The sequence below is a fragment of the Stenella coeruleoalba genome, assembly GCF_951394435.1.
Source record: "Stenella coeruleoalba genome assembly, contig: scaffold_48, whole genome shotgun sequence".
Lineage (NCBI taxonomy): Eukaryota > Metazoa > Chordata > Mammalia > Artiodactyla > Delphinidae > Stenella > Stenella coeruleoalba.
Window position 1 is genome coordinate 74,056 of NW_027646083.1, and position 19,360 is coordinate 93,415.

The 19,360-nt window shown below is 43.8% G+C and overlaps 1 long non-coding RNA gene across 45 annotated transcripts in view; it reads left to right on the forward strand.

Annotated features, from left to right (window-relative positions):
- The window catches only part of LOC307181352, a 1,649,813-nt gene that overhangs the window by 70,342 nt on the left and 1,560,111 nt on the right, over positions 1–19,360 (forward strand). For 28 of the 45 annotated variants that reach the window (XR_013826518.1, XR_013826519.1, XR_013826520.1 and 25 more), the window contains exon 1: positions 5,403–5,417. The exons of 6 other annotated variants lie outside the window; for them this stretch is intronic. This is a non-coding gene — a long non-coding RNA (uncharacterized lncRNA). Of the gene's footprint in view, positions 1–5,202; positions 5,422–7,671; positions 7,715–19,360 lie in introns of those variants that run through there. 11 more of the 45 variants (XR_013826513.1, XR_013826514.1, XR_013826515.1 and 8 more) reach the window with 5 other exon arrangements.

Consider the following 19,360-nt stretch of genomic DNA (forward strand, 5'->3'; position numbering starts at 1 on the left):
GTTAGTAAAGCGTCTGGAATGTTGCACCCGAGTACCAGGGGAGGAAAACTGAGACATATTTGAACACGTCTCCCGTTCACATGGTTGATCATACTCTGGGTTCCACATGCATGTTTTAGCTGAAGGAAGAATACCTTAAACCTGGAGAGTTGAGACCTGTGGAATGGGTACCATGCAATATGACTTCAAAGGGTCTTCATTTGCTCACCGAACCTCTCCAATCCTATCACTGCTGCGTTTATGCCCCTGTACACACGCTTGATTCTCTTTTGGACACATAGCAATCCATAGGTTTTAAGATACTTACTAGTCAGGTACATTCTTAGGCATTTAATATGGGGTGTTGAGTCCATTTCATTGAGCAAGGAGTAGCTCTTGTCTATTCCATATTTGGCTTAAGGAACTTTATCTGTGCTCATTTCAATCTCTGGTTTTATGCAGCACCCCAACTCACCTTTCCCCTTAAGCAAGCATAAGTTGGTTTTCTAAATTTGAGACCCTGTTCTGTTTTGGAATTCAGTTCCTGTGTAGCCAAGTTTACATTCCGTGTATTAGTGATATCTTATGATGTTTCTTTTTCTGTGTGACTTATTTCAGTTAGAATCATCATACCTGAATCCACTCATTGTGCTGCTAAGGGCCTGATGACATAGATTTCATTGCTGAGTGATATTGCTTTGTAAGTAAATACCACAACTTCTTTATCCATTTTTCACTTTCTGCGATGTTGAACTTGTACTGTAAACGAGGTTCTTGTAAACAGAGCCGTTCCAAACTTTGGGGTGGCTGTGTCTTTTTGATTTTAATTTCCCTAAGCTATAGGACCATAAGTGGAAGTGCCCTAGGTTCTGTTGCTTTGTTTTTTAGATGCTTCAGGAAACAGCATATACTTCTCCCGAGTGGTTGTTGGCAATTTACATCCCGCCCTTCAGCATAACAAGGCTCCCAGTTCTCCATGGCCTGTCCTGCCTTTCTGGATTTTACACTTTTTTCACATGGCCCTTTTGACCGGGGGGAAGTGAGACTTCATTGTAGTGCAGATTTCCTTTGCAAGCTTGCTTGGTTGGCCAAAAAGGGCGTATGCGTTTTTTCCTGAATATATTCAGGAAAAAACACATACGCCCTTTTTGGCCAAGTGCATCATTGTGGACGTTCTGCCTCTTTTCCTATGCTTTCAGTGCAATTCCAGTCTACCTCCTGAAATCGGTTTCCTGCAATTCTGCCCCGCTTTCAAGTCCTCTTGGCAGCCTTACTTCAGTATATTTTTGGACGATAGCTGTCATTTATAACTCTGCAGGTTTGTGAATTACAGTGCCCCTGAGCTCCTTTGTTCAACTCGCTTTCTTTTGAGCTGGCCGCAACACCGCAGGATGGCTTCAGGCCCTAATCTGGTTCCGGCACGGCACGCTGAGCCTTTGGTTATTTCCTCTTCCTGGTGGGAAATGAGAGTTAAATTTGCCCGTCCAGACACCTCCAGCTAGTCTCTCATTGGTTCTCGCTATTCCTGTTCATCTTCCGCAGAAATTGCAAACTGGGCCAAACAGGAGGTTAAAGGCGCTGACTCTCCAAGTGGGGAGAGTGTTAGTAAAGCGTCTGGAATGTTGCACCCGAGTACCAGGGGAGGAAAACTGAGACATATTTGAACACGTCTCCCGTTCACATGGTTGATCATACTTGGGTTCCACATGCATGTTTTAGCTGAAGGAAGAATACCTTAAACCTGGAGAGTTAAGACCCGTGTAATGGGTACCATGCAATATGACTTCAAAGGGTCTTCATTTGCTCACCGAACCTCTCCAATCCTATTACTGCTGCGTTTATGCCCCTGTACACATGCTTGATTCTCTTTTGGAGACATAGCAATCCATAGGTTTTCCGATACTTACTAGTCAGGTACATTCTTAGGCATTTAATATGCGGTGTTGAGTCCATTTCGTTGAGCAAGGAGTAGCTCTTGTCTATTCCATATTTGACTTAAGGAACTTTATCTGTGCTCATTTCAATCTCTGGTTTTATGCAGCACCCCAACTCACCTTTACACTTAAGCAAGCATAAGTTGGTTTTCTAAATTTGAGACCCTGTTCTGTTCTGTAATTCAGTTCCTGTGTAGCCAAGTTTACATTCCGTGTATTACTGATATCTTATGATGTTTCTTTTTCTGTGTGACTTATTTAAGTTAGAATCATCATACCTGAATCCACTCATTGTGATGCTAAGGGCCTGATGACATAGATTTCATTGCTGAGTGATATTGCTTTGTAAGTAAATACCACAACTTCTTTATCCATTTTTCACTTTCTGCGATGTTGAACTTGTACTGTAAACGAGGTTCTTGTAAACAGAGGCGTCCCAAACTTTGGGGTGGCTGTGTCTTTTTGATTTTAATTTCCCTAAGCTATAGGACCATAAGTGGCAGTGCCCTAGGCTCTGTTGCTTTGTTTTTTAGATGTTTCAGGAAACACCATACACTTCTCCCGAGTGTCTGTTGGCAATTTACATCCCACCCATCAGCATAACAAGGCTCCCAGTTCTCCATGGCCTGTCCTGCCTTTCTGGATTTTACACTTTTTTCAGATGGCCCTTTTGACCGGGGGGAAGTGAGACTTCATTGTAGTGCAGATTTCCTTTGCAAGCTTGCTTGGTTGGCCAAAAAGGGCGTATGCGTTTTTTCCTGAATATATTCAGGAAAAAACGCATACGCCCTTTTTGGCCAAGTGCATCATTGTGGACGTTCTGCCTCTTTTCCTATGCTTTCAATGCAATTCCAGTCTACCTCCTGAAATCGGTTTCCTGCAATTCTGCCCCGCTTTCAAGTCCTCTTGGCAGCCTTACTTCAGTCTATTTTTGGACGATAGCTGTCATTTATAACTCTGCAGGTTTGTGAATTACAGTGCCCCTGAGCTCCTTTCTTCAACTCGCTTTCTTTTGAGCTGGCCGCAACACCGCAGGATGGCTTCAGGCCCTAATCTGGTTCCGGCACGGCATGCTGAGCCTTTGGTTAATTCCTCTTCCTGGTGGGAAATGAGAGTTAAATTTGCCCGTCCAGACACCTCCAGCTAGCCTCTCATTGGTTCTCGCTATTCCTGTTCATCTTCCGCAGAAATTGCAAACTGGGCCAAACAGGAGGTTAAAGGGACTGACTCTCCAAGTGGGGAGAGTGTTAGTAAAGCGTCTGGAATGTTGTACCCGAGTACCAGGGGAGGAAAACTGAGACATATTTGAACACGTCTCCGGATCACATGGTTGATCATACTCTAGGTTCCACATGCATGTTTTAGCTGAAGGAAGAATACCTTAAACCTGGGTAGTTGAAACCCGTGGAATGGGTACCATGCAATATGACTTCAAAGGGTCTTCATTTGCTCACCGAACCTCTCCAATCCTATCACTGCTGCGTTTATGCCCCTGTACACATGCTTGATTCTCTTTCGGAGACATAGCAATCCATAGGTTTTAAGATACTTACTAGTCAGGTACATTCTTAGGCGTTTAATATGCGGTGTTGAGTCCATTTCGTTGAGCAAGGAGTAGCTCTTGTCTATTCCATATTTGACTTAAGGAACTTTATCTGTGCTCATTTCAATCTCTGGTTTTATGCAGCACCCCAACTCACCTTTACACTTAAGCAAGCATAAGTTGGTTTTCTAAATTTGAGACCCTGTTCTGTTTTGGAATTAAGTTCCTGTGTAGCCAAGTTTACATTCCGTGTATTAGTGATATCTTATGATGTTTCTTTTTCTGTGTGACTTATTTCAGTTAGAATCATCATACCTGAATCCACTCATTGTGCTGCTAAGGGCCTGATGACATAGATTTCATTGCTGAGTGATATTGCTTTGTAAGTAAATACCACAACTTCTTTATCCATTTTTCACTTTCTACGATGTTGAACTTGTACTGTAAACGAGGTTCTTGTAAACAGAGCCGTTCTAAACTTTGGGGTGGCTGTGTCTTTTTGATTTTAATTTCCCTAAGCTATAGGACCATAAGTGGAAGTGCCCTAGGTTCTGTTGCTTTGTTTTCTAGATGTTTCAGGAAACACCATACACTTCTCCCGAGTGTCTGTTGGCAATTTACATCCCGCCCATCAGATTAACAAGGCTCCCAGTTCTCCATGGCCTGTCCTGCCTTTCTGGATTTTACACTTTTTTCAGATGGCCCTTTTGACTGGGGGGAAGTGAGACTTCATTGTAGTGCAGATTTCCTTTGCAAGCTTGCTTGGTTGGCCAAAAAGGGCGTATGCGTTTTTTCCTGAATATATTCAGGAAAAAACGCATACGCCCTTTTTGGCCAAGTGCATCATTGTGGACGTTCTGCCTCTTTTCCTATGCTTTCAGTGCAATTCCAGTCTACCTCCTGAAATCGGTTTCCTGCAATTCTGCCCCGCTTTCAAGTCCTCTTGGCAGCCTTACTTCAGTCTATTTTTGGACGATAGCTGTCATTTATAACTCTGCAGGTTTGTGAATTACAGTGCCCCTGAGCTCCTTTCTTCAACTTGCTTTCTTGTGACCTGGCCGCAACACCGCAGGATGGCTTCAGGCCCTAATCTGGTTCCGTTACGGCACGCTGAGCCTTTGGTTATTTCCTCTTCCTCGTGGGAAATGAGAGTTAAATTTGCCCGTCCAGACTCCTCCAGCTAGTCTCTCATTGGTTCTCGGTATTCCTGTTCATCTTCCGCAGAAATTGCAAACTGGGCCAAACAGGAGGTTAAAGGCGCTGACTCTCCAAGTGGGGAGAGTGTTAGTAAAGCGTCTGGAATGTTGCACCCGAGTACCAGGGGAGGAAAACTGAGACATATTTGAACACGTCTCCCGTTCACATGGTTGATCATACTTGGGTTCCACATGCATGTTTTAGCTGAAGGAAGAATACCTTAAACCTGGAGAGTTAAGACCCGTGTAATGGGTACCATGCAATATGACTTCAAAGGGTCTTCATTTGCTCACCGAACCTCTCCAATCCTATCACTGCTGCGTTTATGCCCCTGTACACATGCTTGATTCTCTTTCGGAGACATAGCAATCCATAGGTTTGAACATACTTACTAGTCAGGTACATTCTTAGGCGTTTAATATGCGGTGTTGAGTCCATTTCGTTGAGCAAGGAGTAGCTCTTGTCTATTCCATATTTGACTTAAGGAACTTTATCTGTGCTCATTTCAATCTCTGGTTTTATGCAGCACCCCAACTCACCTTTACCCTTAAGCAAGCATAAGTTGGTTTTCTAAATTTGAGACCCTGTTCTGTTCTGTAATTCAGTTCCTGTGTAGCCAAGTTTACATTCCGTGTATTACTGATATCTTATGATGTTTCTTTTTCTGTGTGACTTACTTCAGTTAGAATCATCATACCTGAATCCACTCATTGTGCTGCTACGGGCCTGATGACACAGATTTCATTGCTGAGTGATATTGCTTTGTAAGTAAATACCACAACTTCTTTATCCATTTTTCACTTTCTGCGATGTTGAACTTGTACTGTAAATGAGGTTCTTGTAAACAGAGCCGTTCCAAACTTTGGGGTGGCTGTGTCTTTTTGATTTTAATTTCCCTAATCTATAGGACCATAAGTGGAAGTGCCCTAGGTTCTGTTGCTTTGTTTTTTAGATGTTTCAGGAAACACCATACACTTCTCCGGAGTGGTTGTTGGCAATTTACATCCCGCTCATCAGCATAACAAGGCTCCCAGTTCTCCATGGCCTGTCCTGCCTTTCTGGATTTTACACTTTTTTCAGATGCCCCTTTTGACCGGGGGAAAGTGAGACTTCATTGTAGTGCAGATTTCCTTTGCAAGCTTGCTTGGTTGGCCAAAAAGGGCGTATGCGTTTTTTCCTGAATATATTCAGGAAAAAACGCATACGCCCTTTTTGGCCAAGTGCATCATTGTGGACGTTCTGCCTCTTTTCCTATGCTTTCAATGCAATTCCAGTCTACCTCCTGAAATCGGTTTCCTGCAATTCTGCCCCACTTTCAAGTCCTCTTGGCAGCCTTACTTCAGTCTATTTTTGGACGATAGCTGTCATTTATAACTCTGCAGGTTTGTGAATTACAGTGCCCCTGAGCTCCTTTCTTCAACTCTCTTTCTTTTGAGCTGGCCGCAACACCGCAGGATGGCTTCAGGCCCTAATCTGGTTCCGGTACGGCACGCTGAGCCTTTGGTTATTTCCTGTTCCTGGTGGGAAATGAGAGTTAAATTTGCCCGTCCAGACACCTCCAGCTAGCCTCTCATTGGTTCTCGCTATTCCTGTTCATCTTCCGCAGAAATTGCAAACTGGGCCAAACAGGAGGTTAAAGGCGCTGACTCTCCAAGTGGGGAGAGTGTTAGTAAAGCGTCTGGAATGTTGCACCCGAGTACCAGGGGAGGAAAACTGAGACATATTTGAACACGTCTCCCGTTCACATGGTTGATCATACTTGGGTTCCACATGCATGTTTTAGCTGAAGGAAGAATACCTTAAACCTGGAGAGTTGAGATCCGTGTAATGGGTACCATGCAATATGACTTCAAAGGGTCTTCATTTGCTCACCGAACCTCTCCAATCCTATCACTGCTGCGTTTATGCCCCTGTACACATGCTTGATTCTCTTTTGGAGACATAGCAATCCATAGGTTTTAAGGTACTTACTAGTCAGGTACATTCTTAGGCGTTTAATATGCGGTGTTGAGTCCATTTCGTTGAGCAAGGAGTAGCTCTTGTCTATTCCATATTTGGCTTAAAGAACTTTATCTGTGCTCATTTCAATCTCTGGTTTTATGCAGCACCCCAACTCACCTTTACCCTTAAGCAAGCATAAGTTGGTTTTCTAAATTTGAGAACCTGTTCTGTTTTGGAATTCAGTTCCTGTGTAGCCAAGTTTACATTCCGTGTATTAGTGATATCTTATGATGTTTCTTTTTCTGTGTGACTTATTTCAGTTAGAATCATCGTACCTGAATCCACTCATTGTGCTGCTAAGGGCCTGATGACACAGATTTCATTGCTGAGTGATATTGCTTTGTAAGTAAATACCACAACTTCTTTATCCATTTTTCACTTTCTGCGATGTTGAACTTGTACTGTAAACGAGGTTCTTGTAAACAGAGCCGTTCCAAACTTTGGGGTGGCTGTGTCTTTTTGATTTTAATTTCCCTAAGCTATAGGACCATAAGTGGCAGTGCCCTAGGCTCTGTTGCTTTGTTTTTTAGATGTTTCAGGAAACACCATACACTTCTCCCGAGTGTCTGTTGGCAATTTACATCCCGCCCATCAGCATAACAAGGCTCCCAGTTCTCCATGGCCTGTCATGCCTTTCTGGATTTTACACTTTTTTCAGATGGCCCTTTTGACCGGGGGGAAGTGAGACTTCATTGTAGTGCAGATTTCCTTTGCAAGCTTGCTTGGTTGGCCAAAAAGGGCGTATGCGTTTTTTCCTGAATATATTCAGGAAAAAACGCATACGCCCTTTTTGGCCAAGTGCATCATTGTGGACGTTCTGCCTCTTTTCCTATGCTTTCAGTGCAATTCCAGTCTACCTCCTGAAATCGGTTTCCTGCAATTCTGCCCCGCTTTCAAGTCCTCTTGGCAGCCTTACTTCAGTGTATTTTTGGACGATAACTGTCATTTATAACTCTGCAGGTTTGTGAATTACAGTGCCCCTGGGCTCCTTTCTTCAACTCGCTTTCTTTTGAGCTGGCCGCAACATCGCAGGATGGCTTCAGGCCCTAATCTGGTTCCGGTACGGCACGCTGAGCCTTTGGTTATTTCCTCTTCCTCGTGGGAAATGAGAGTTAAATTTGCCCGTCCAGACACCTCCAGCTAGCCTCTCATTGGTTCTCACTATTCCTGTTCATCTTCCGCAGAAATTGCAAACTGGGCCAAACAGGAGGTTAAAGGGACTGACTCTCCAAGTCGGGAGAGTGTTAGTAAAGCGTCTGGAATGTTGCACCCGAGTACCAGGGGAGGAAAACTGAGACATATTTGAACACGTCTCCCGTTCACATGGTTGATCATACTCTGGGTTCCACATGCATGTTTTAGCTGAAGGAAGAATACCTTAAACCTGGAGAGTTGAGACCCGTGTAATGGGTACCATGCAATATGACTTCAAAGGGTCTTCATTTTCTCACTGAACCTCTCCAATCCTATCACAGCTGCGTTTATGCCCCTGTACACATGCTTGATTCTCTTTCGGAGACATAGCAATCCATAGGTTTTAAGATACTTACTAGTCAGGTACATTCTTAGGCGTTTAATATGCGGTGTTGAGTCCATTTCGTTGAGCAAGGAGTAGCTCTTGTCTATTCCATATTTGGCTTAAGGAACTTTATCTGTGCTCATTTCAATCTCTGGTTTTATGCAGCACCCGAACTCACCTTTCCCCTTAAGCAAGCATAAGTTGGTTTTCTAAATTTGAGACCCTGTTCTGTTCTGTAATTCAGTTCCTGTGTAGCCAAGTTTACATTCCGTGTATTACTGATATCTTATGATGTTTCTTTTTCTGTGTGACTTATTTCAGTTAGAATCATCATACCTGAATCCACTCATTGTGCTGCTAAGGGCCTGATGACACAGATTTCATTGCTGAGTGATATTGCTTTGTAAGTAAATACCACAACTTTTTTATCCATTTTTCACTTTCTGCGATGTTGAACTTGTACTGTAAACGAGGTTCTTGTAAACAGAGCCGTTCGAAACTTTGGGGTGGCTGTGTCTTTTTGATTTTAAATTCCCTAAGCTATAGGACCATAAGTGGAAGTGCCCTAGGCTCTCTTGCTTTGTTTTTTAGATGTTTCAGGAAACACCATACACTTCTCCCGAGTGTTTGTTGGCAATTTACATCCCGCCCTTCAGCATAACAAGGCTGCCAGTTCTCCATGGCCTGTCCTGCCTTTCTGGATTTTACACTTTTTTCAGATGGCCCTTTTGACCGGGGGGAAGTGAGACTTCATTGTAGTGCAGATTTCCTTTGCAAGCTTGCTTGGTTGGCCAAAAAGGGCGTATGCGTTTTTTCCTGAATATATTCAGGAAAAAACGCATAGGCCCTTTTTGGCCAAGTGCATCATTGTGGACGTTCTGCCTCTTTTCCTATGCTTTCAATGCAATTCCAGTCTACCTCCTGAAATCGGTTTCCTGCAATTCTGCCCCGCTTTCAAGTCCTCTTGGCAGCCTTACTTCAGTCTATTTTTGGACGATAGCTGTCATTTATAACTCTGCAGGTTTGTGAATTACAGTGCCCCTGAGCTCCTTTCTTCAACTCGCTTTCTTGTGACCTGGCCACAACACCGCAGGATGGCTTCAGGCCCTAATGTGGTTCCGGCCCGGCATGCTGAGCCTTTGGTTAATTCCTCTTCCTGGTGGGAAATGAGAGTTAAATTTGCCCGTCCAGTCACCTGCAGCTAGCCTCTCATTGGTTCTCGCTATTCCCGTTCATCTTCCGCAGAAATTGCAAACTGGGCCAAACAGGAGGTTAAAGGCGCGGACTCTCCAGGTGGGGAGAGTGTTAGTAAAGCGTCTGGAATGTTGCACCCGAGTACCAGGGGAGGAAAACTGAGACATATTTGAACACGTCTCCCGATCACATGGTTGATCATACTCTGGGTTCCACATGCATGTTTTAGCTGAAGGAAGAATACCTAAAACCTGGGTAGTTGAAACCCGTGGAATGGGTACCATGCAATATGACTTCAAAGGGTCTTCATTTGCTCACCGAACCTCTCCAATCCTATCACTGCTGCGTTTATGCCCCTGTACACATGCTTGATTCTCTTTCGGAGACATAGCAATCTATAGGTTTTAAGATACTTACTAGTCAGGTACATTCTTAGGCGTTTAATATGCGGTGTTGAGTCCATTTCGTTGAGCAAGGAGTAGCTCTTGTCTATTCCATATTTGGCTTAAGGAACTTTATCTGTGCTCATTTCAATCTCTGGTTTTATGCAGCACCCCAACTCACCTTTCCCCTTAAGCAAGCATAAATTGGTTTTCTAAATTTGAGACCCTGTTCTGTTCTGTAATTCAGTTCCTGTGTAGCCAAGTTTACATTCCGTGTATTACTGATATCTTATGATGTTTCTGTTTCTGTGTGACTTATTTCAGTTAGAATCATCATACCTGAATCCACTCATTGTGCTGCTAAGGGCCTGATGACACAGATTTCATTGCTGAGTGATATTGCTTTGTAAGTAAATACCACAACTTCTTTATCCATTTTTCAATTTCTGCGATGTTGAACTTGTACTGTAAACGAGGTTCTTGTAAACAGAGGCGTCCCAAACATTGGGGTGGCTGTGTCTTTTTGATTTTAATTTCCCTAAGCTATAAGACCATAAGTGGCAGTGCCCTAGGCTCTGTTGCTTTGTTTTTTAGATGTTTCAGGAAACACCATACACTTCTCCAGAGTGTCTGTTGGCAATTTACATCCCGCCCATCAGCATAACAAGGCTCCCAGTTCTCCATGGCCTGTCCTGCCTTTCTGGATTTTACACTTTTTTCAGATGGCCCTTTTGACAGGGGGGAAGTGAGACTTCATTGTAGTGCAGATTTCCTTTGCAAGCTTGCTTGGTTGGCCAAAAAGGGCGTATGCGTTTTTTCCTGAATATATTCAGGAAAAAACGCATACGCCCTTTTTGGCCAAGTGCATCATTGTGGACGTTCTGCCTCTTTTCCTATGCTTTCAATGCAATTCCAGTCTACCTCCTGAAATCGGTTTCCTGCAATTCTGCCCCGCTTTCAAGTCCTCTTGGCAGCCTTACTTCAGTCTATTTTTGGACGATAGCTGTCATTTATAACTCTGCAGGTTTGTGAATTACAGTGCCCCTGAGCTCTTTCTTCAACTCGCTTTCTTGTGAGCTGGCCGCAACACCGCAGGATGGCTTCAGGCCCTAATCTGGTTCCGGCACGGCACGCTGAGCCTTTGGTTATTTCCTCTTCCTGGTGGGAAATGAGAGTTAAATTTGCCCGTCCAGACACCTCCAGCTAGTCTCTCATTGGTTCTCGCTATTCCTGTTCATCTTCCACAGAAATTGCAAACTGGGCCAAACAGGAGGTTAAAGGCGATGACTCTCCAAGTCGGGAGAGTGTTAGTAAAGCATCTGGAATGTTGCACCCGAGTACCAGGGGAGGAAAACTGAGACATATTTGAACACGTCTCCCGTTCACATGGATGATCATACTCTGGGTTCCACATGCATGTTTTAGCTGAAGGAAGAATACCTAAAACCTGGGTAGTTGAAACCCGTGGAATGGGTACCATGCAATATGACTTCAAAGGGTCTTCATTTGCTCACCGAACCTCTCCAATCCTATCACTGCTGCATTTATGCCCCTGTACACATGCTTGATTCTCTTTCGGAGACATAGCAATCCATAGGTTTTAAGATACTTACTAGTCAGGTACATTCTTAGGCGTTTAATATGCGGTGTTGAGTCCATTTCGTTGAGCAAGGAGTAGCTCTTGTCTATTCCATATTTGGCTTAAGGAACTTTATCTGTGCTCATTTCAATCTCTGGTTTTATGCAGCACCCGAACTCACCTTTCCCCTTAAGCAAGCATAAGTTGGTTTTCTAAATTTGAGACCATGTTCTGTTCTGTAATTCAGTTCCTGTGTAGCCAAGTTTACATTCCGTGTCTTACTGATATCTTATGATGTTTCTTTTTCTGTGTGACTTATTTCAGTTAGAATCATCATACCTGAATCCACTCATTGTGCTGCTAAGGGCCTGATGACACAGATTTCATTGCTGAGTGATATTGCTTTGTAAGTAAATACCACAACTTCTTTATCCATTTTTCACTTTCTGCGATGTTGAACTTGTACTGTAAATGAGGTTCTTGTAAACAGAGCCGTTCCAAACTTTGGGGTGGCTGTGTCCTTTTGATTTTAATTTCCCTAAGCTATAGGACCATAAGTGGAAGTGCCCTAGGTTCTGTTGCTTTGTTTTTTAGATGTTTCAGGAAACACCATACACTTCTCCCAAGTGGTTGTTGGCAATTTACATCCCGCCCATCAGCATAACAAGGCTCCCAGTTCTCCATGGCCTGTCCTGCCTTTCTGGATTTTACCCTTTTTTCAGATGGCCCTTTTGACCGGGGGGAAGTGAGACTTCATTGTAGTGCAGATTTCCTTTGCAAGCTTGCTTGGTTGGCCAAAAAGGGCGTATGCGTTTTTTCCTGAATATATTCAGGAAAAAACGCATACGCCCTTTTTGGCCAAGTGCATCATTGTGGACGTTCTGCCTCTTTTCCTATGCTTTCAATGCAATTCCAGTCTACCTCCTGAAATCGGTTTCCTGCAATTCTGCCCCGCTTTCAAGTCCTCTTGGCAGCCTTACTTCAGTCTATTTTTGGACGATAGCTGTCATTTATAACTCTGCAGGTTTGTGAATTACAGTGCCCCTGAGCTCCTTTCTTCAACTCGCTTTCTTGTGACCTGGCCGCAACACCGCAGGATGGCTTCAGGCCCTAATCTGGTTCCGGCCCGGCATGCTGAGCCTTTGGTTAATTCCTCTTCCTGGTGGGAAATGAGAGTTAAATTTGCCCATCCAGACACCTCCAGCTAGCCTCTCATTGGTTCTCGCTATTCCCGTTCATCTTCCGCAGAAATTGCAAACTGGGCCAAACAGGAGGTTAAAGGCGCGGACTCTCCAGGTGGGGAGAGTGTTAGTAAAGCGTCTGGAATGTTGCACCCGAGTACCAGGGGAGGAAAACTGAGACATATTTGAACACGTCTCCCGATCACATGGTTGATCATACTCTGGGTTCCACATGCATGTTTTAGCTGAAGGAAGAATACCTAAAACCTGGGTAGTTGAAACCCGTGGAATGGGTACCATGCAATATGACTTCAAAGGGTCTTCATTTGCTCACCGAACCTCTCCAATCCTATCACTGCTGCGTTTATGCCCCTGTACACACGCTTGATTCTCTTTGGGAGACATAGCAATCCATAGGTTTTAAGATACTTACTAGTCAGGTACATTCTTAGGCGTTTAATATGGGGTTTTGAGTCCATTTCGTTGAGCAAGGAGTAGCTCTTGTCTATTCCATATTTGGCTTAAGGAACTTTATCTGTGCTCATTTCAATCTCTGGTTTTATGCAGCACCCCAACTCACCTTTCCCCTTAAGCAAGCATAAGTTGGTTTTCTAAATTTGAGACCCGGTTCTGTTTTGGAATGCAGTTCCTGTGTAGCCAAGTATACATTCCGTGTATTAGTGATATCTTATGATGTTTCTTTTTCTGTGTGACTTATTTCAGTTAGAATCATCATACCTGAATCCACTCATTGTGCTGCTAAGGGCCTGATGACACAGATTTCATTGCTGAGTGATATTGCTTTGTAAGTAAATACCACAACTTCTTTATCCATTTTTCACTTTCTGCGATGTTGAACTTGTACTGTAAACGAGGTTCTTGTAAACAGAGCCATTCCAAACTTTGAGGTGGCTGTGTCTTTTTGATTTTAATTTCCCTAAGCTATAGGACCATAAGTGGAAGTGCCCTAGGTTCTGTTGCTTTGTTTTTTAGATGTTTCAGGACACACCATACACTTCTCCCGAGTGGTTGTTGGCAATTTACATCCCGCCCATCAGCATAACAAGGCTCCCAGTTCTCCATGGCCTGTCCTGCCTTTCTGGATTTTACCCTTTTTTCAGATGGCCCTTTTGACCGGGGGGAAGTGAGACTTCATTGTAGTGCAGATTTCCTTTGCAAGTTTGCTTGGTTGGCCAAAAAGGGCGTATGCGTTTTTTCCTGAATATATTCAGGAAAAAAGGCATACGCCCTTTTTGGCCAAGTGCATCATTGTGGATGTTCTGCCTCTTTTCCTATGCTTTCAATGCAATTCCAGTCTACCTCCTGAAATCGGTTTCCTGCAATTCTGCCCCGCTTTCAAGTCCTCTTGGCAGCCTTACTTCAGTCTATTTTTGGACGATAGCTGTCATTTATAACTCTGCAGGTTTGTGAATTACAGTGCCCCTGAGCTCCTTTCTTCAACTCGCTTTCTTGTGACCTGGCCGCAACACCGCAGGATGTCTTCAGGCCCTAATCTGGTTCTGGCACGGCACGCTGAGCCTTTGGTTAATTCCTCTTCCTGGTGGGAAATGAGAGTTAAATTTGCCCATCCATACACCTCCAGCTAGTCTCTCATTGGTTCTCGCTATTCCTGTTCATCTTCCACAGAAATTGCAAACTGGGCCAAACAGGAGGTTAAAGGGACTGACTCTCCAAGTCGGGAGAGTGTTAGTAAAGCGTCTGGAATGATGCACCCGAGTACCAGGGTACGAAAACTGAGACATATTTGAACACGTCTCCCGATCACATGGTTGATCATACTCTGGGTTCCACATGCATGTTTTAGCTGAAGGAAGAATACCTAAAACCTGGGTAGTTGAAAACCATGGAATGGGTACAATGCAATATGACTTCAAAGGGTCTTCATTTGCTCACCGAACATCTCCAATCCTATCACTGCTGCATTTATGCCCCTGTACACATGCTTGATTCTCTTTCGGAGACATAGCAATCCATAGGTTTTAAGATACTTACTAGTCAGGTACATTCTTAGGCGTTTAATATGCGGTGTTGAGTCCATTTCGTTGAGCAAGGAGTAGCTCTTGTCTATTCCATATTTGGCTTAAGGAACTTTATCTGTGCTCATTTCAATCTCTGGTTTTATGCAGCACCCCAACTCACCTTTCCCCTTAAGCAAGCATAAGTTGGTTTTCTAAATTTGAGAACCTGTTCTGTTCTGTAATTCAGTTCCTGTGTAGCCAAGTTTACATTCCGTGTAATACTGATATCTTATTATGTTTCTTTTTCTGTGTGACTTATTTCAGTTAGAATCATCATACCTGAATCCACTCATTGTGCTGCTAAGGGCCTGATGACACAGATTTCATTGCTGAGTGATATTGCTTTGTAAGTAAATACCACAACTTCTTTATCCATTTTTCACTTTCTGCGATGTTGAACTTGTACTGTAAACGAGGTTCTTGTAAACAGAGCCGTTCCGAACTTTGAGGTGGCTGTGTCTTTTTGATTTTAATTTCCCTAAGCTATAGGACCATAAGTGGAAGTGCCCTAGGTTCTGTTGCATTGTTTTTTAGATGTTTCAGGAAACACCATACACTTCTCCTGAGTGTCTGTTGGCAATTTACATCCCGCCCATCAGCATAACAAGGCTCCCAGTTCTCCATGGCCTGTCCTGCCTTTCTGGATTTTATACTTTTTTCAGATGGCCCTTTTGACCGGGGGGAAGTGAGACTTCATTGTAGTGCAGATTTCCTTTGCAAGCTTGCTTGGTTGGCCAAAAAGGGCGTATGCGTTTTTTCCTGAATATATTCAGGAAAAAAAAATACGCCCTTTTTGGCCAAGTGCATCATTGTGGACGTTCTGCCTCTTTTCCTATGCTTTCAATGCAATTCCAGTCTACCTCCTGAAATCGGTTTCCTGCAATTCTGCACCGCTTTCAAGTACTCTTGGCAGCCTTACTTCAGTCTATTTTTGGATGATAGCTGTCATTTATAACTCTGCAGGTTTGTGAATTACAGTGCCCCTGAGCTCCTTTCTTCAACTCGCTTTCTTTTGAGCTGGCCGCAACACTGCAGGATGGCTTCAGGCCCTAATCTGGTTCCGGCACGGCACACTGAGCCTTTGGTTATTTCCTCTTCCTGGTGGGAAATGAGAGTTAAATTTGCCCGTCCAGACACCTCCAGCTAGCCTCTCATTGGTTCTCGCTATTCCTGTTCATCTTCCGCAGAAATTGCAAACTGTGCCAAACAGGAGGTTAAAGGCGCTGACTCTCCAAGTGGGGAGAGTGTTAGTAAAGCGTCTGGAATGTTGCACCCGAGTTCCAGGGGAGGAAAACTGAGACATATTTGAACACGTCTCCCATTGACATGGTTGATCATACTTGGGTTCCACATGCATGTTTTAGCTGAAGGAAGAATACCTAAAACCTGGGTAGTTGAAACCCGTGGAATGGGTACCATGCAATATGACTTCAAAGGGTCTTCATTTGCTCACCGCACCTCTCCAATCCTATCACTGCTGCGTTTATGCCCCTGTACACATGCTTGATTCTCTTTCGGAGACATAGCAATCCATAGGTTTTAAGATACTTACTAGTCAGGTACATTCTTAGGCGTTTAATATGCGGTGTTGAGTCCATTTCGTTGAGCAAGGAGTAGCTCTTGTCTATTCCATATTTGGCTTAAGGAACTTTATCTGTGCTCATTTCAATCTCTGGTTTTATGCAGCACCCAAACTCACCTTTACCCTTAAGCAAGCATAAGTTGGTTTTCTAAATTTGAGAACCTGTTCTGTTCTGTAATTCAGTTCCTGTGTAGCCAAGTTTACATTCCGTGTATTACTGATATCTTATTATGTTTCTTTTTCTGTGTGACTTATTTCAGTTAGAATCATCATACCTGAATCCACTCATTGTGCTGCTAAGGGCCTGATGACACAGATTTCATTGCTGAGTGATATTGCTTTGTAAGTAAATACCACAACTTCTTTATCCATTTTTCACTTTCTGCGATGTTGAACTTGTACTGTAAACGAGGTTCTTGTAAACAGAGCCGTTCCGAACTTTGAGGTGGCAGTGTCTTTTTGATTTTAATTTCCCTAAGCTATAGGACCATAAGTGGAAGTGCCCTAGGTTCTGTTGCATTGTTTTTTAGATGTTTCAGGAAACACCATACACTTCTCCTGAGTGTCTGTTGGCAATTTACATCCCGCCCATCAGCATAACAAGGCTCCCAGTTCTCCATGGCCTGTCCTGCCTTTCTGGATTTTATACTTTTTTCAGATGGCCCTTTTGACCGGGGGGAAGTGAGACTTCATTGTAGTGCAGATTTCCTTTGCAAGCTTGCTTGGTTGGCCAAAAAGGGCGTATGCGTTTTTTCCTGAATATATTCAGGAAAAAACGCATACGCCCTTTTTGGCCAAGTGCATCATTGTGGACGTTCTGCCTCTTTTCCTATGCTTTCAATGCAATTCCAGTCTACCTCCTGAAATCGGTTTCCTGCAATTCTGCCCCGCTTTCAAGTCCTCTTGGCAGCCTTACTTCAGTCTATTTTTGGACGATAGCTGTCATTTATAACTCTGCAGGTTTGTGAATTACAGTGCCCCTGAGCTCCTTTCTTCAACTCGCTTTCTTGTGACCTGGCCGCAACACCGCAGGATGGCTTCAGGCCCTAATCTGGTTCCGGCACGGCACACTGAGCCTTTGGTTATTTCCTCTTCCTGGTGGGAAATGAGAGTTAAATTTGCCCGTCCAGACACCTCCAGCTAGCCTCTCATTGGTTCTCGCTCTTCCTGTTCATCTTCCGCAGAAATTGCAAACTGGGCCAAACAGGAGGTTAAAGGCGCTGACTCTCCAAGTGGGGAGAGTGTTAGTAAAGCGTCTGGAATGTTGCACCCGAGTTCCAGGGGAGGAAAACTGAGACATATTTGAACACGTCTCCCATTGACATGGTTGATCATACTTGGGTTCCACATGCATGTTTTAGCTGAAGGAAGAATACCTAAAACCTGGGTAGTTGAAACCCGTGGAATGGGTACCATGCAATATGACTTCAAAGGGTCTTCATTTGCTCACCGCACCTCTCCAATCCTATCACTGCTGCGTTTATGCCCCTGTACACATGCTTGATTCTCTTTCGGAGACATAGCAATCCATAGGTTTTAAGATACTTACTAGTCAGGTACATTCCTAGGCGTTTAATATGGGGTGTTGAGTCCATTTCGTTGAGCAAGGAGTAGCTCTTGTCTATTCCATATTTGGCTTAAGGAACTTTATCTGTGCTCATTTCAATCTCTGGCTTTATGCAGCACCCAAATTCACCTTTCCCCTTAAGCAAGCATAAATTGGTTTTCTAAATTTGAGACCCTGTTCTGTTCTGTAATTCAGTTCCTGTGTAGCCAAGTTTACATTCCGTGTCTTACTGATATCTTATGATGTTTATTTTTCTGTGTGACTTATTTCAGTTAGAATCATCATACCTGAATCCACTCATTGTGCTGCTAAGGGCCTGATGACACAGATTTCATTGCTGAGTGATATTGCTTTGTAAGTAAATACCACAACTTCTTTATCCATTTTTCACTTTCTGCGATGTTGAACTTGTACTGTAAATGAGGTTCTTGTAAACAGAGCCGTTCCAAACTTTGGGGTGGCTGTGTCTTTTTGATTTTAATTTCCCTAAGCTATAGAACCATAAGTGGAAGTGCCCTAGGTTCTGTTGCTTTGTTTTTTAGATGTTTCAGGAAACACCATACACTTCTCCCGAGTGTCTGTTGGCAATTTACATCCCGCCCATCAGCATAACAAGGCTCCCAGTTCTCCATGGCCTGTCCTGCCTTTCTGGATTTTACACTTTTTTCAGATGGCCCTTTTGACCGGGGGGAAGTGAGACTTCATTGTAGTGCAGATTTCCTTTGCAAGCTTGCTTGGTTGGCCAAAAAGGGCGTATGCGTTTTTTCCTGAATATATTCAGGAAAAAACGCATACGCCCTTTTTGGCCAAGTGCATCATTGTGGACGTTCTGCCTCTTTTCCTATGCTTTCAATGCAATTCCAGTCTACCTCCTGAAATCGGTTTCCTGCAATTCTGCCCCGCTTTCAAGTCCTCTTGGCAGCCTTACTTCAGTCTATTTTTGGACGATAGCTGTCATTTATAACTCTGCAGGTTTGTGAATTACAGTGCCCCTGAGCTCCTTTCTTCAACTCGCTTTCTTGTGACCTGGCCGCAACACCGCAGGATGGCTTCAGGCCCTAATCTGGTTCCGGCACGGCACACTTAGCCTTTGGTTATTTCCTCTTCCTGGTGGGAAATGAGAGTTAAATTTGCCCGTCCAGACACCTCCAGCTAGCCTCTCATTGGTTCTCGCTATTCCTGTTCATCTTCCGCAGAAATTGCAAACTGGGCCAAACAGGAGGTTAAAGGCCCTGACTCTCCAAGTGGGGAGAGTGTTAGTAAAGCGTCTGGAATGTTGCAGCCGAGTACCAGGGGAGGAAAACTGAGACATATTTGAACACGTCTCCCGTTCACACGGATGATCATACTCTGGGTTCCACATGCATGTTTTAGCTGAAGGAAGAATACCTAAAACCTGGGTAGTTGAAACCCGTGGAATGGGTACCATGCAATATGACTTCAAAGGGTCTTCATTTGCTCACCGAACCTCTCCAATCCTATCACTGCTGCGTTTATGCCCCTGTACACATGCTTGATTCTCTTTCGGAGACATAGCAATCCATAGGTTTTAAGATACTTACTAGTCAGGTACATTCTTAGGCGTTTAATATGCGGTGTTGAGTCCATTTCGTTGAGCAAGGAGTAGCTCTTGTCTATTCCATATTTGGCTTAAGGAACTTT